An 18,737-nucleotide genomic window follows, 5' to 3' on the forward strand; every position below is an offset into this window, starting at 1 on the left:
CCAAACTGGCAATGAAAATTCCGGTCTCTAAGCCATATTCTGATTTCTTTATTTCTTTTCTTTTCTTTTCTTTCTTTCTTTCTTTCTTTCTTTCTTTCTTTCTTTCTTTCTTTCCTTCTTTCTTCTATTTACTATAAAAAAGTAATTTTTTTAATATTATGTTTTTTCTAGGTGATGGAAATTTTATTAATAAAAAGTGACTACTTTTCTGATTGCCCTGTGTAGACAGGCAGAGATTGACAGAGAGTGTAGAGATGGAGAGATATGGATAAATGTGACACTCAGGGAGTACAGCTGGCCAGAATGCAAACTGGTGATGATGGCTGATTGTCTTCAAATGCTTGCAGCTGCTCTCCACACCAGCTGAGATTGATCACAGTTATTTGTGTATTATTATTAATCTGTACCTGTATCTTTTTGACAAAACATACACCTATATATACGTACTGATGGTTTAGATGTACTTCAACTTGAACCTTATATTCTTAGCAGTTAAATCAGGTTTAAGTAAAATCTATATGGTTCATTGTATTTCAAAGTGATACACCTGAAAAGACTGTATGAACTCCCATTCAAAAGGCATACACAAAGTACGGATTTAAGTAGTTCTACCAATTTTCCATACTATATTTTACTTCCACTTGTGTTTTGGAAGTTTTGGGGCTTTTTTTTTTTGCTTAATTTCCTGTCAAAGTATGATATTTAAAGACAAATATTTTTTTGCTGCTACAAATAATCTTATTGTTTTTGATAAAAAAAATCATTCTCCATATGACTAATAGTTCTGATATCAGTCTAGGAGATACTTCATTACATTTGCGAGGTGTCTGACTATAATTTAACAGCTTCCTAGTGAGTGTTCCCATGTCATTGTGAACAGTGATGATAATAGGTTGAAATGAATACTTTAAGACTGAGGATAACATATGTTTTAGGGGATAAAACTGTTACGTGGATATGCATTTCTATAGAATTTTCCTAAATGATTTCTCAGATGTCTAAAGTTAATGTTATAATTATCATAAAATGAGAGGGTAGAAACAAAGGAATAACATCAAGCATTTAAGTGCTACATGGCAAAGTTGTGGGTTTTGTGTAATGCACAAATAAAAATGAGTGTTGCACCAACAAAATGTATCTATAATTTCGGTGTCTTTGCCGGCCTCTGTGAAACTGAACAATTCAAGGACAAATGTAAGGAAAATAAATTGTTTTCTGACCACTTTAATGCTCATAATATTGCAAGAGGAAAGAATTTATTTTTATTCCCTTAGAAGAACTGGTGTTCATTTAGCTAGTTTTCCTGGGAAAAAAATTAACTAATATGAATCATGAAGGAAAATGAAGATTTAAATAGATAAAAACACAAAACCCAAATAAAACCCCCACAGTCTTCTTTCAAAAATGTACACCTGAGGGAAAAAAGCTAAGACCATAAAATCAGACAAACTTCATATGAATTATCTGTGACTAAAGATGAGATGGTGCTAAAGGCAAATAAATGCTGTCAGTACTTTCAATGCATTGAAAAAATGAGCAAAGTATAGGTACAGCTATATTTTTTGTTTATTTATATACATGTCAAGATCTGCACTTGTACTTCCTAAACTAGGCTGACAATTGTTATCTTTTTAAGAATTCTGTAAGCAGAATTCCCCAATTTCAGATAGCTGGAGTAACAGATGAGAGAGAGGTAAACAGAAGTCTGTGATATGGCCTTCTTGAATGTCTGAGTTTGTTCCTCTGAAAACAGTTAATAAGATGAAAAAAGAAAGAGGACTCCAGAAATTCTTATTCTAGTATTTCTAATTACTTCATTGTTTTACAGAGGTTTAAGTGAGTAAATAAATGTGAATCTTACAAAATGGATCCTTGCATTTGAATTAGTGGCCCTACAATTCTTTACAGTCTCTGTAGAGAATTAGCCATTTCTGAAGAAGATAAGATGAGCTGTCCTGAAACAGACCTTTTTTTCTCAATTGTGCAAGTACTAAGGATGTCTAGCTCAGATACAGATAGTTGGAATCCAATTTTAGATGGGATGAAGACCACTTTTAATTGTCTCTGGTATTTAAAAAAACAAAAAATATAAGGCTAAAAAGATCACTGTTATCATCTAGTCTGATTTTTTCCGCAAGTCCTGAAGTCTGTCTTATTCCTAATTCAACTCTATACACGGACCTGAATTTGGGAATCTATTTTGGGAATAATCAAAAGTAATTCAGAATATATGGAAAATTATTACTTTGAAAATGCAGTAAAAAGTCAGATCCAATGCCTTATTTACTGCTTCCTACTGCAGTACTCTAAATCCCTCCTTTACTGAAAAACACAAAAAATACATTAACTGAAAATGTATTTCAGTTTAAAAAAAAAGTATTAAGAGATCATTTCAGTTTAAATTTTGCATATAACCACCTAATTAAAGCCCTAAATAGCTACAGCCCTTTCAGAATAGATTTGTTACACTTCAACATTCAAAATCTGGACAAACTGAAACTACCTGTTCAGTATATCTAAATATTTTCCTCTTTGGTAATCTGTATTTCCAGCATGGAAAACATACAAAATCCATTTCTTTTTTGTAGTTTTAGTAGCATCTTTTTACTGTGGTTTCAATGTGAAATATTTGGCATAGTCATTTATGTGTAGTTGTTACCCTTAAATAGTCAGACTATCTGTTTAAATTCTATTGTATGATTTATAAATACATACCACTATTACAGAACACTAGGAAAAAAATTATGTATTTGCTGCACTCTCTGTTTTATGTGTGAAGCAAACAGACAGAATATTTTAAGTACAATCTTAATTTGCCATTTCTACCATTTCTAGTAAGCATAATATTTCCACACTATGTTTTGTTCTCAATTTATGTCTTCAATTATATATTTTTTTAGCTAATTAAGTAACACTTTTTATCCTCTAGTAGACATTCTGCTTTTCACTTTCATAAGTATTTTTCTTTTTGTTTAAATTATTGAGAAAAATGTACAGAAAGTAGTGAAATAGTGCATCATCTGTCCTCACCCTCCTCCTCAGAAATTTAGAAGAAAAAAAAAGAAGAAATAAATTTAATCTTTCCTGCCAGCAGGGAATAATATAAGAGATTGTCTATTGTCAGTAAGCAGAAAATAGTGAAAAGCCTGTTCATTTCTCTAATTCAAATTCACTACAATAATACTACTAAAGAACATGGTGTAATTTATTGTGGAATATTAAACAGAATGGGAGTTTCATCGTATGTAAATAAAACTCTGATTCTGGTAATTTGCCTAGAGAAAATAATGCTATTAGCAATATATGTCATTCTTTATGTATATTTTTTTATGTCTTGCCTTGTTGACAAGAATCAACAATCTACTTGTCCCCTTTTGAATATGTATTTAGTGTCTGAGATCCTGTAAATCAGCAATGCAAGATATTGTAATAGTGTGCAATGAACTGTGTAAAAGTGTCGTTTTAATTTATTGCTGAGGTTTTGTCTTTAAAAATCTGTTTTGAAACAAATGATTATAATCTTCTCCTTCAAAGAATTCCTCTGTAATCAAAACACAAAGAAAATTAAGTGCTCACAGGGAGCCCATTTTATTCTTTGTTTCTTTTTTACCCCAGACTAATTTCAACAAAACAGGGCAGCACAAAGAAAAGCACAGTTTTATGGAGCTGTGGAAATTAAAAGCAATGTCAAGTTCCTGCAAACAGAATAGGCAACTACTCCTATTTCAAGTACCAAAACTGAACAAACATAAATAAGTTAATAAATAACATAATGAGAGAGAGAGAGAGAGAGAGGGAGAGAGAGAAGGAGAACCCCACACCAAAACCAAACACTGCTCTGAATGATTTGGGTATTTCAGAAGTTAAACTAATTTAACAGCTGGGACCATGGGTGTAGGTTCACAATGGATATAATGTGATATATTGCATATTTAATTACTCTTTCTGAGAGTAAATTCAATACAAAGCATGCACAAATCCATAGCTCCTTCTCTCCTGTCTAGCTGAGATATCATGTTTTTTGCCACCTTAGTGCAGCTCCACACTCACTGCAAAGCATTTATTGTCTTTAGAGCACCCAGTCCCATACTGGCTGCTCTTCTGTGGGTCACACAGTCCTCACTATCATGCCAAGTGAAACTGAAGGGTCTGAAAGGATTAGAAAAATAACAATAACAAAGCCATAGGATCTGCATGCTGGACCCAGAGGAAAAGTGTGATGTACAAGGCTGTGAACAGATGCATGTGCTAGGATGCCACACGCTAAAGCCCTGCGAAAGTGAGGCATTATGATCATTTGGCTTAATGTTAAAGATCATTTCCTGGCCTCAGTGTTTCAGGAGCGTAGACGAGCTTCTCAGTTCCCTTTTGTAGGCCTGCCCTTAGCAGCTTTGAGGCTTTCTGGAAATGACACCAGTCACCTCTGCTAGGAAGTTTAATGCTTTTGAAAAATTGGCTCTAAAAAGACCTGCAGCATTCAAAGTACGTAATCTTACAAACTGCTGCTCCAGGTGGCAGCATCTGATGAAACTCAGGGCTTCAGGTGGACACTAGTTTCTCCCTTTCAATTACTATTTATCCACTCCTGTTCATAAAAAAAAAAAAGAAAAGAAACCAAAACAGAATTAAAAACAGTTCTTCAGAATGTGGGGCCATTGTACAAAAGACAGTTTAAGAACTGAATATTTATTAATTTTGGTAGATTGACTTATAATTAAATCACATTTCATGCACTTTAAAAATAGGATTCATGCTTATTGGAAGTAATTTGTTTCTTAATTACTACACGTCTCTGTCTTCATTTTTTTGGTATGTTTTAATGCAATTTCAGTAACATATTAAATTTTTCCAGCTGTCCCTCATATCTGAAATGAGGTTTGTTCAACTTGAAAAAGCTGAGGAATACATCAAGCTTCGTCAACTACTGTAAGCTACCAGAGAAAACGTCAACATTTTTTCCTTTTTTGAATTTATTTTTTATCTGTGAGAATTTCCTCCATGATGAACTCCAACAGAAACCCTTTGCTTGCAGAGTCTCAGTCCAAAGTGCAGGTTAGACCATAAACCTGAGTGAAAATGTCAAAACCCTCTAACCTTGTATTTAGTTCAATCAATCACAAAATGCAATTTAAAAAAAAAATTTGAAACCAAGGCCCAAATTCTCAGTTAGTGAAAACCCGTGACAATCCATCTACACAAATGAGTAGTTCTATGTAAAAATCGATATTGAAACATAGGATCATTTACGTTAAGTGAGAAAAATGGTGCTACTGATACTGCATAAGACCTCACTACAATTTGTAAGTTGATCTTCGTCAACCTAGATGCTTTCCTATTGAATGTTGTTTCATAGGCAAGGGCTTAAAATAAAATATTGATAAAGTGCATTAGACTAACATCATGTTTCTGCTGGAAAATGTGAAGGGCTACTTGATAATCAATGTGTTCTTTAACCAGCAATCTGAGCAAAATTTCAGAAAAAGTGAAATATGCTTGGATTGTCCCTTTTAGAACAGAAACCTGGCAACTGCATCCTGAACCAGCTGGAGTTTATGCAGCATCCTATTGGGCAAGCAGCCAATAGGGAATTGCAAAAATCTAATTTTGAAATAACAAAAGCATGAATGACCATTTCAAGGTCTGACTGTGAAAGACATTCCTGAAACAGAGTAACAGGATGATAGCATGTCCTGGAGTTTGTATGTTTTTTAAAAGATAGGAATATGAAAGTATCTGAAAGTCTCCTGACTCATTACTGCAGTAGGAAAATATGCAGTTTTGTTAAAGTAAATAAGACATTAAAAGTAACCTAAAGATGCCTATGCCTCATATTTCTAAAGATATTTATGCCTAATATTTACTTAATAATAATGAAGATAAAACCAAAATTGCTTCTGTTCCCAGTGTTTTATCCATATCAACACTTATTATGGTAAGGCAGATTCCTAACTGTCAGTTGTCAAAACTGCATTCATTTATTAATAGTGTTTGGCTAGCAAATAACTAGAAGACAATTACAATGTAAAATTGTGTTATATTGCATTCAATATTAAAATTTAGGTGAAAAAAACCCCAAATTTATCTACACATCTTTTAATTTAGAACTTACTTACAGACAGATACAAATGCAATTATTACTACTGAAATAAACTTCTGTTAGACAGTACAAATAAATATTTCAAAGTTAAAACTGCTGGTTAGGTACTGTGTGTCCATTTTGTTATTTAGTTCATAGTCATGATACTTTTGAAGAGCAGATTTGAGCTATTTGACAGTTGTTTCTAAGTTTTAATGTCTTTAAGTACAGTCTCAAGTGATTGCCTCAGATACTGAGGGCATCTCAAATAGTGCAATGTGTTACTTTATAAGCAACTCAATTGAAACTTTAATACATTCATGTTCAGAAATGTAAGAGTGATGTGTATAAATTGTCCACCCAAGCTACTCATCTTTAAAAGGACCTCAATAGATGGCTGAGACCAATTGCTCTGTGAGGTATGAGAAAGGAGGAAAGACAGGAGATTGTTTTTCAGTGCATCCTTCTCATATTCTGCTTTGGTTGAAGATCTCTTAATATTTAAAGGAGCACTACTTTTTGCCTAGGATATAACAGGTTTTTTGCCTTACCATACAATAAGCTCCCTTTTTCAAGAGAGTTTGGGTCATACGATTGATCTTTCCAGCCCCTTTCAACCTGGCCTGTTCATGATTCTAAGATTTTTATCCATTTTTAGTGCTTAAAATTGTCTGAAGATAAGGTAATTCAGCTTTTTCTATTAATATAGTTTTGTTTTATTCATATATTGTGCAGCTAAATAAACAACAGACTTTCAGAATATGGCTTTCCTGAAGAATATATTTAAATTTAAATTTTATGTAAACTTAAAATAGTAGTGGGTAAAATTATTGTTTGCATATTAAAGAACTTCATATAAAGTATACAGAGGTCTGTGTGATTTTTTTAAGGGGGGTGTGTTTCTTTGTTTGATTGTTTTTTCTGGTTAAGATACTGTTTCCTAAGCAGGTGCTTTTTCAGGTTACTCATAATTTTTTTTATCTGTTTCTGCAGAATCTTATGCATTTTCTTGTCTGTGCAATAAAGTGAGTTATAACACTCTGACTAATGCCTTTAGTCTATCAGTATTAGAATGGAAAAAAAAATAAGGAGAATATTTTGACATTCTCTCCAAAAATGGCTTCGATGCAGGGATATATTATACCTAACAAATGTTAATGTGAATGACAAAGCTTTTAGAGAGCTTTGAAGACCTAAAATATAAAGCTAAAGGGAAATCTTGAAGGTCACATGGAATTATAGCTTATATGGCAAATACGCTCTGTTCAGAATAAAGGCATGTCTGTGCTATGGAAGAATATGCATAATTTTTGTTAGAACATTTAGGTCTGTTTGAGTGTCTGCTTTGTCTGGTCACTAAGGCACAAGTATTTGCTAATAATGTGCCCATGTCCCTGCCCAGCTGTTGAAATCTTCTTTCTTAGATTCTGTAAAGCCCGTGTATAATCATCAAAGGAACAGATCTCCACAGCATTTCTTTCTGAAATGGTGTGATGTCATCTGCCACAAGGCAGCGAGGGAGTGTCAGCTATTTTTGCTATCCTATCTTGCTACTATGTGAGTATGCAGCACAAGAGGTATGTAGTGCTTTGTAAAATAAATCTGCAAAATTATTACGTAAAGTCATTGAACCCTTAGGAAAACTTGAAATGGCTCTAAATGTTTAAGATCCTCTCCTTAGTTTGTTAAAAAATGGCCTAGTAATTTCCTGTTCATATGTACTCTCTAGGCTAAGTGGATAGGTTCTTGCTTCAATGCAGTGAATTACAGAGATATGTTAAATTACTTCTTTTTTTAAGGGAGAATCTTCTTGGCTGAACTTCGAATTGAAAGCAACAAAAGGAGTAGGAGAGAAATTAAAACTGTTATTCTTCCTCCCAAAAAATGGTAAGAGAGAAGATTAAAATAGAACTTGTGATGAACAAAGCCTTCCAAATTGACTCGCATATGGGTCACTGCTACTTGAAAATAAATGCAGGGAGACACATCTTTCCTTAAGACTGCAAAACAATCCATGGATTCAGGAGTCCCAGTAAAGAAAAGAATTAATGTATCATGGGAAGTTGTAAAACTTACGTGGGAAATATCTTCCCATAAAAATTAAATATGTACTCCTTTTATCTTTTAGCATGAAATTGTGGCTTAGAGTTTTGTTCCTACCAAAGAGACCATCAGGGTACCTTAACTGCTGTAAAGTCTTTGAGGAAGCAGAGTGATGGACAGCTGGGTCAAATCATAATAACTCAAAATTCCAGAGTTTAGGGATTTTTTTTAAATTTAGACCATTCAAGTAGAATAAGACATCTTAGTTAAGACAAAGAAGCAAAAGACAAAAATACAAAGACAACTTGAGGTTGTCAATCTGTTCTAAAATGATGATGCAGCTAACTCAGACTTGTTCATAATCCCTATTCCAAGTTCCATACATACAGTAAAAAGGTATACTAAAAAATTAAAAAAAAAAAATAATTAAGAAGCTTTAAAGGAGTCTGTAAATCATCCTCTCTTTTATATTTACTGGAATTTCATTACCACTGAAACAACAGGTCCTAACTTTACTTATAGGTAACTTTAATCGGTCTGCCAATCAAATTACTTTTTTTTTTAAGAGAAAGCTTCAACAAACAGATGGGCTTTGCAGCAAGTCTTCAAGGTCACCAAATACTGGCTGCAGTGAAATTAGAAGTAAGATCCATCATGAAGGACACCTTTTTTCAAGTGGGAAACAGCTTTCATATATGTGATCCTGAATGTCATGGTAACACAAGAACAAAACTAATTCTGAGAAAGACAACTGTTCTTGTAAAGTGGGAGTTGATTTTATAGCTGTCATTCATACCTGCACAGATTGTGCCCTGTGAACTATGGGGTTTCAGTGATCTCTGAAAGAATGATATCAAAGAAAAACTAAATGGAAAGAAATTAAGCAATATGTTCTTTGACTAACAAAAGCCACAGTCCTTGAGATATGGCAGTAGGTTTTCAAGTAAAATCTATCTGAAAAGTCCATACAGTGGCAGGGTTCATACATCCAGCTGTTTCATCTGCTAAGAAGCTTGGGGCAGTTTGGGTTTCAGGGACAAAATCAGAGACAAGGCAGTCTAGGATCAATTCTGTGGGTGATTGCTGCCACTAAGATAAATGTAAAATTTCTTCATTGTGGTATTTAGCATGGTTATTCAAATAGCTTTAGAAAAGCCCATTTTTAAAAACTGTAACAACTTTTACCTCTGTATAGAGGGCAGGTATTTCCTTCTTAGAGCAATGGTGGCCCTCTGTTGCAATAACCAGATTATTTCAGGATGTGGGATGAAATTTGTGCTCTGCAGCTGTAGACCTGAGCAGAGACCATATCAACATAAAAGTAAATTACTCAATGTAATATATATGTGTTTCTTTTCAAACCACTTATTATTTTTTCCCTTCCTGCCCATCTAGAAAAGAAATCAAGTTAAATTTCAAGAGTAGCAAGGGTTGAATAAATATACATATGGATGAATCTACATCTACATTCTGCATCTCCATCTGCATTCTCCATCTGCATCTACATAAAATAATCCCAGTATCATTTCATTGTTGCAATGTTAAGAAGCACTTGGAGCACATAGAAACTGAAAAATTTTGGTAAAAATCTCCATGAATAGTAACTGTAAAATGTTTAACTAAAGACACTGAATGAAGGAATATTTTTTGTTGGCAATCTGGCCTGAAAATATCAGTTGTTTTGGTAAAAACGTTTCCTTGAATCATAATTTTACAAATTGTCCCAGACAAAAAAGTATGTTTTAGACAAAGAAAAGAAAGATTGTCTAAAGGAGATTTACATTGGACTCAGAATAATTTAAGAAGGATTAGTATTTTATAAAATTCTATGTGTTAAATATATGTTTTATACATAACAATGCTAAGTAAGGATGATGAAAAATTGCAATTGTGGTGAATGCATGTAAGGAAACTACAAAGTTATGGAAATCCCGTATTTCCTGAAAATGGACAGTTAGTCTCTTTTTGCATCAATTTTCTACCTCTGCGTAAAGTATACATAAAATGGACACAGTCTATGTTATCTTGGAAAATTAACTAACTAGTCAATATTGCAAAAGAGAAAACCAAGTTGCAGCCAAAATTTAGGCAAAAACTTTGTAATCATTATATATGATCCACTTTAGGAAAACAGGTATACAGTTTCCTCCAGCTTTAAAATCAGGATTATTCTATTGATTTCAATGAAATACACGTGCTTGAAACAAAGCACATACCAAAAAATGCTGATGAACAACGATAAGCCTACCTTAAGCTTTGTCATTACTTTTGGCTACCTATAAGTAGTTGTCCAAAGAATTTCTATACATCTGCTGCAATCTATCTGCTATTCCTCGGGAAAAGAAAGGAGAATATATTTCAGTCTTCACTGTTGTTTTGCTCTGTGTGCTGGTGTTGCATTCAAAAGCAGAGAAACATTCAATTAGGGCTGTTCGCAGTGTGATCAATGCTTGTTTTCCTGTTCAAGAAGCTACAGAATACTGTGGGAAGACCCTCAGCTGGTGAAAAACACCATACTCCAGTTACTTCAGCAAAGAAATGACAGTTTACACCACTTGAGGATCTGTTCTGTGGCATTTTTCTTTCTGTGTTCTCATTTGTAGATTTCACATTGGCTTAAGTGCATAAATCAGGCTGGGGAGACAAGCATGCTTACTGAGGTTTCTGGTGTTGTTGATGTTTCTACTGAACAGAAAAAGACATTTCATAGGAAAGCACAAATTTACCCTGTGTACATTTATATTACCAACTCCTTAGGAACTGTGAATTTATACACCAAAATGATAGGGACCTGATCTTTGTTAAGTTTTCATGTGGAAATTAAAGATGTAAAAATTAAGGGCAAGGTATATAAAAGAAGAATGTTACTTATTATGAATTAGAATTTACTTTTATACTCCTGTTAAGCTTCAGAAGAAGTTCATGCCTATATGAAGTTGAAGACCAACTCTTTCTTTCTAAAGTTTTTTCATATTGACAACAAAAAAGTTATAATCTTCTGTATTATTGTTTATAAGACTGAAATGATTTATAAGGTTGAAATGATTTCCTGCTCTTTCAGCAGACCACATTTTTAAATACAAATGATGTTTACTTCTTAAACAGGCAGAAAAATAACAACAAAAAGTCAAGGGGAACTCAGGATGCCAGATTTCATGTGAGATCATTTGTTTATTGCCTGTTATTCTTTAGATGTTTTAAAGGACAGTGTGCATTCCTTTAAGTTAAACTAAAAAACAAGGTAGAAATAAACAGACTCTTGGAAACTGAAAATGAAAATTCATGGAATTTGTTGGTTCAAATATGTCTAAAAATAAAGTACTTAAAAGTTGGCATTTTGGGATAGAGAGTTGAGAATAATTAATATTTGTGAAGATGGGGAGCATAAAGAAATGTGGTTTGGCTAATGATTTTTTTCAGGCTTATGTATTTGTAAAAGAACACTGAAAAAGATGGCCACTGTGGCATGTATGTTCTAGTCTGTACAATAACAATCCATAAGAAAGGCCCAATTCTCCCAATATAATGAAGCTATCAAATGTTATTGAATACTCTTCTATATGACTAATATTAAATTAACTATAAAAAAATGTAATGGAATTCATTATCAGGGTCTAGGTTAATCCCATCCAACTTTATATGTTAATCTACAGTATGTAAATTTAGGAATATTTTTATGGTAGGTTTTGCAGTAGTGAATGGACTTAGTTAAGGTTTAATACCTTCAGAAGGTGTTTCAGGTTTTATACTGGCAAAGCTTATGAAAGTTCCTGTGTCCCCACAGACTGCAAAACAATAAAATGGCTGGTGATCCTTTTCATGGTTTAGGTTTGAATTTAGGTTTATTTGTTTATCTTTTAAATATAGGTCCTATAATTAGGCACTTTAAACTTAGTCAGGAAATATAGATGTTAATGAACAAGAGGTAAGACAGGGAGAATATTCTCAGATGATCACAGCCAAAGTTATTTAGTTTTCTTTTATTATGGGGTTTTGTTTTTATTGTCTTTTCTTAGAATAAAATAATTTCTGTGGAAAGTATTTATCAGTGGAAAAAATGCACTGGAAATCTCATAAATATTCATTTCTTCCCCCCCCCCCCCTTTTTTTCTTGGTGTTAGATAACTGCAAAATGTTTTTGAATTTAATTGCAGTGTCTACTTTTTTATACTAATTTTGTTTTTTAAAACTACAGTAATGTAAATCAGTCTTTTATTGAAATTGATTTAAAGTAATATAATGATATTAAACACATTAATAGAGTCTTTTGTTTTCTAAAATAACAGTATTGAAATTCAGCCATACTGAAGTAGGTGGTATCTTATCTTTATATGTTAATTACTTTAATAGAGACTACTATAGCCTTCTTACAGTTGTACAAGCTAAATGCAAGTGGTATGCTATAATGTAAGTACAAGGAAGAATTTTATCTTTAAAGCAATAAAAGCCAAGCTTAAAGTGTAGCATCAGGTGCAAAGATTTTTCTTTTTCAAATAATATTCAAGATGTTCTATTCAAGCAGTTTGCAACTGCTTGCTTTTGTTTATATTTATGGTACATTAATATTTTTTGAGGTTCCTTTTTATGGAAAATTTATGTTTTAAGACAATTTCTGGATATCACAAAAGCTAAATATGTACTGTTCATTATTAAAAATACAGATTGTCAGAAAATATGGGAAATCTGTAAAACTGAATTTTGTTCTTTGTGAAGGAGATCCTCTCACTAAAAGAGGACAAATAACATATCCACTGTTCCCAAACCATATTTAAATATTTTTCCTTTCTATGTTGGGTACCTGAGTATGACTTCTGACTTCTCAATACTTGCACAGCATAAGATGGTAAAGTCTCTTAATATTCTGTAACAGCATAATACAGAACTCCAAAGTGTCGCAGACATCTTTCATGAAAAATCCTTTCTTAGGATTTTTCCTTGTGACAAGCTGCAGTTCAGCAACCAAAGTAAACAATGGTTATCTGCTGCTGTGGAATGCAACAGGTGATTGGTCTCCTGTGGGTGTTTGGATTTCTTGACCACTCATGGCAGAGCTGGCTCTTGCTCTGTCTGAGACACAGATCTTTGTTATTCATTCTTTTCTATTCTTAGCTTAGCTAGCATCTGAAGAAACTTTTCCTTTCTATTGCTTTTTAGTATAGTCTTAATGTAACATATATCATAAAATAATAAATCAAGCCTTCTGATCATGGAGTCAACATTCTCGTCTCTTCTTCATCCTGAAAACCCTTGTGACCGCAGTCACACCAAAGTAGAGAAAACACCACAAATTTGGAGAAAAGGAACGAGAAGCCAAAGCTTCCATAAACATGGACATTTTCAAGTAGACTCTCAAAGCATTTTAAATAAATACTTAGTCAAAGCAAAATGCAGGTCTCACATAGGTTCATGAGGACCATTTTCTTCTTTATATAAATATCGACACTCAGCAGTCTTGTGAGTTGCTTGAACTCACACAACAGTTTAGGCAGAACTAGGACCAGCCAATTTAAAAAGTCTGACTTTCAAATTGCACGCCTACACTAAATGAATGCAAATTTACTAATGGAACAGCATTATCCCTATTTTTTTTTCTTTTGATAACGTTTAATTGACTGGAATTAATAATTGTTTAGTTATTTTCTTACAGATTTGTTCCCATCTATCTCATTACTTCCTAGAGAATGTGATTCAACAGTACAAACAAAACAGACACCCATTGGCAGTTATGAGCATCTCTGTTATGAGGGATAAAACGAGACAAATACTGGAAAGAAAAGCGAAGCTATGGAAATGCTGTCGTAACTTGTAAGAAAAAAAGGGTCCAAAATCATACTACTCACAGGTGAATGAGATAATCTTTTAATGGCAGGTTAAAAGAACAGATACATGGAACTGTCAGTCAACAAATACATATCAAAAATTTTGGCAGTTAAAGATAGTACCAGAATACAGCTAAATGGGAATTACATCAACTCACTTTTAACTTCCAAAGTATGGATATCTCTAATACAGATGTCATTGCATACAGTACACTTTTGGCATTTAAGATAAGAATTCCCATGGGATCAGGCATGATCAGTGAAATAAATAAATCTGTCTTAGAAAAGAAAGCCAGTGAAGTTGACCTGTAAAGTTTGATAAGGTCTAGGGGCTTCTTATGAACAATAACAATTGGAGCGGGGAGAAAGAAAATCCCATAAACTGACAACTTAATGTTTGTTAATTGATGCTACCCTTCATTCCTTTTTTTTTTTTCTTTTGATTATCAGGTATGTCATTGTCAGGTACTGATCATTGATCAATATTGGTTTTATTTTGGTTTAGATGAAAGCATTTTTCCACAGAATGCATTATAATCACATTAGTTAGAAACTAGTCTGAATATGGAATGAAAAAAAGACTTGTGTGAGTTTATGTGCTGGCATTATGCACAAACAGTATTTAGCAAGTTGACATAGATGAAAAATCTTTTCAGCATAACCTATACTGGCAATGCCATTTATCTTTTAAATTTAATGTTAATTTATTCTCAAAGACTAAGGAAATAAAGGTCAAATTGCATTCCCTCTCCTATAAAATGTAACACAGATGACATGACAAGTGCATGCTTAATGCCAAGCAGCCAAGTCCTGACTCACCTGGAGTACAGTTACAGAGCCGGGCATCTCTGTTGAGATTAATGGCATGGATTATGTGCATAGTAAAGGTATTCTGAAAAAGGGATTTCCAATCTGGTTTACGCATTGCTCATTTCTGAAGTGAGCACCTTCATGTTTTTCTTCAAAGTATAAAGATTTTATTTATTAAAATTTGTGCATGGACACATTGCCTATGTATATGCGAATATGTATACACAGGCACATACATATATACTGTTTACATACAGATGCATTGTACTACAAATCTTACCAAAAATTAAAGCCAATTTTTCATTTTACAGAGGCACATGGTTCTGCACAAGGTTTTTTCTCCATCTTGAATAAGACATCACTCAAAATGTTCATGACACTCAGCAGTTATTACCATGGGTATAGAGAAGCATCTTAGAAGAAAACACAGGAACTGATAAACAGGCTCCATTAAAATGTTTTTTCATGCTAGTATTCAACCAAAATTAGAGCTAACTTTTGCTTTGATGTTACCATTTGTAGTGTAACCCTTATTTAGTTGTTTTGATGCATGCAATAATTGATACTTCAATAATAAACTTGTTTATATTCAAACGGTCTTTAATCCTTGAATGGTTCTTTTGGTGTCTTTTTTGAGACTGAAGCGCTTTGTGGCATATCACTACTCTGATGTCGTCTTTGCAAGTCTTTCCTTGCTAATGTTTTGACACAAATAGCAGTTTTCACATCTGCCACCTATCCAGCATGGAGAATCAAATACAGAATTTCTGTCTTCCTCTACTCCTAATCTTTTGGGCTTCAATCATACATGTATATTTTTTTATTATTAATTATATTATTCCTTATTAAGTAGGAGGAATGATGTGAAAAACCAGAAAAGTAGTTGTGGTGGGCTGACCCTGATAGATGCCAAGTGCCCAGCAAGTTGCTCTATTAGTCCCCTCCTCAGCTGGACTCTCAGGGGAGAGAAATAGAGCAAAAGGGTTGAGACAGTGCTGGATTTCTCACCAATTACCATCAAGGGCAAAACAGACTCTATTCGGGGAAAAAATTTATTTATTACCAATAAAATCAGAGTAGGATAATAAGAGAAAGAAAAAAAAATCTTAAAAACACCTTTCCCCCATCCTGCTCTTCTTCCCATGCTTAACTTCCCAATTTTCTCTTCCTTCTGACCTCCAAGGCAGGGGAACAGGCAATGGGGGCTGCAGTCAGTTCATCACATGTGATTTGTGCCAATCCTTCTTCCCCTGGGGGATGACCCCTCACTCTTCCTCTCCTCCAGAATGGATCCTCTGCAGGGTCACATGCCCTTCCAGTGACATGGACTCCTCTCTCCAGAAGTCCACAGCTCCAGCCAGATATCTGCTCCAGTAAGGGCTTCCCACAGTGTCACAGCCTCCTTCAGGCATCCACCTGCTCCAGCCTAAGGTCCTCTATGGGCAGCAGGTGAAACTCTGCTGCATCATGAACCTCCATGGACTACAGGGGCACAGATACCTCACCACAGGCTGCAGGGGAATCTCAGCTCCAGTGCCTGGAGCACGTCCTCCCTTGCTTTCCTGCCAGAACTGGGTGTCTGAAAGGGAGCTTTGTATGTTCTCACTCCTCCCTCTGGCTTCAATTGCAGGGTTTAGTTTCTTTCTTAAATCTGTTATCCCAGAGGTACTACTGCCACTGTTAGCAGGCTTGGCCTTGACCAGCAGCAGGTCAATCTTGGAGCTGGTTGACATCAACTTTACTGCATGCAGGAGAAGCTTCTGGCAGCTCCTCACAGAAGACACCCCTGCAGTGCCTCCACTGCCAAAACCTGGCCACACAAATCAAATACAACAAGTAGGAAAAACCAAAGGGAACAGAAAAGACTGTTGCAGTATCTTATAAATGACAAGGGAAGAAAATATTATAAACAAGCAAAATAATTAGAATCCATGTTAGATCACTATCACTTGCAGAGAAAATGGCACCTTCTATTCAAGTTTATTCTTAAAAAAAAAAGTGTAAATGAAGAACAATGACAGCTTTATGTTCCTGCATTTATTATACTTGCTACATTTCATGTCTCAATAAACTTTCTTAAAACAATAAACATGTTTTGTTCATTTTTCTTCATTTAGTGGAATGTGTTGTGGGTTGACCCTGTCTGGCTCCCAGATGTACACCCAGCCACTGTCTCACTTCCCTCCTCAGCTGGATACAGAAGGGGAGAGAATAAGATGAAAAAGTTCACGGGTTAAGATAAGGGAAGGGAGATCACCTGCAACCATCACTGTCATGGACAAAACTGATTCAACTTGGGAAAGATTAATTTAATTTGTTGACAATTTATAGGAGATAGGACAGTGAAAAACAATCACAAAATAAAAACCACCTTCCCCCTCAATATTGTTTCTTCACAGGCTCAGGTTCACCCCTGACTATTTTGCCCCCTCTTTCTCAAAGAGTTTCCTGCCTTTCTTAAGTATGTCTTCCCCAAGGAGCCACTGTCTTGGCTGCTGGGCTCAGCCATGCTCTGCAGTGGGTCACTTGGAGCTGCAGGAGCCATCTGTGTACGGCACAGGGCAGCCCTGGCAGCCCCTCACAGAGACCCAGGATGTGAATGGGTTGCCTAGCTCGGTACCTGTCCATAGATATGGAATATTCTAGCTGGACTTCAAAAATTGCCAATTTATTTGGAAACATGCTAAGCTGTGTTCACTGCAGTGTTAATGAAGGAGTCATGCAATCTTTTTGTTCATCAGTCACATAATCCTGGGAATACTCACCTATGTTTGGAATGTGTTGTGCAAGCTCTTCATGAGGTTTTATTTCTTTAATGAAAAAGTTTAGCAGTCAGCCACTGATGGATACATCTTTATGAAAATCTCCTACCCTTGCTCAATTAATTTACCTACTGAAAGAATCTGAAAGGGCTACCTGTCACAGTAGCCCTTATCCTTTTGTGTAGACAGTATTTCTTATTTCTTTCTTTTCAGTCAAGGGTGCAATTGGCTTTTAAAAGGTTTGCGATTTGTGTTCCCTCCATGTCATAAAACCACTGTGAAGAAGTGCAGAGAGTGCACACTCTTGTTACAAGATCAGTGTACTAGAGGCACTTTTCTTGCAACTCTGTTTAATAACATTTGTTCAGAGAAGAGAGGAGAATGTTTTGTGGGTTAATGGAGTACACAACTCTTAACAGGAATTCAAGGTGACTAATGGATGTGCATTCAGATGCTGAAGTGCTGTTGAAGAAGGAAATCTGAACTGGTAACAAGAAAACTCCATTAGTGACATATTAGTATTTTTCTGAGGCTTCAGTGGGATCAAGAAGAAAGACTGTTTTCTTATTCATGGATAAGTGAAGCTGAATGACATTTTGCTAAGCATGAGGGACATAGAAAAGAAAACAGAGTCTTCTAGAAGTAGTAGAAGACATGCAAGCTGTCCTGGTTTGGGTTTGATTAGAGTTAATTTTCCTAGCAGCTGGTATAGTCCTGTGTTTTGGATTTAGGATGATAATAATTGTTGATAGCACACACTGATGTTTTAGCTGCTGCTGAGCAGGGCTTTCACTAAAACAAGACTTTTCAGCTTCTTATGCTGCCCTGTCAACAAAAGGGCTGGGAGTGCAAAAGAATTTGTGAGGGAGCATGGCCAGGACAGCGACCCAAAGGAATATTCCATAGCATAGCAAGCCATGCTGAACAATAAAACTGCAGGGAGTTGGCCAGGGGGTGGTAACACACTGCTTAGTCAGTGGTTAGTGGCAAATTCAAATTGGATTGTGCATCACTTAGTGTGTGTATTGTTTTACCATTTTAATTATCTTGCCTTCTTTTTGCATCTATAAAGTGTCTTTATCTCAACCTATAAAAGCATAATCTCTTTTTTTTTTCTGTCCACTGTGTAAGTGGAGGAGAATAAGCAAATGGCTGTGTAGTGTTTAGCTGTCAGATGGATTAAACCACAACACAAGCCTACTTGACCCCTAGAATTATTGCCTGCAT

This window comes from Molothrus aeneus, chromosome 2, assembly GCF_037042795.1.
Source record: "Molothrus aeneus isolate 106 chromosome 2, BPBGC_Maene_1.0, whole genome shotgun sequence".
NCBI classification, from domain to species: domain Eukaryota; kingdom Metazoa; phylum Chordata; class Aves; order Passeriformes; family Icteridae; genus Molothrus; species Molothrus aeneus.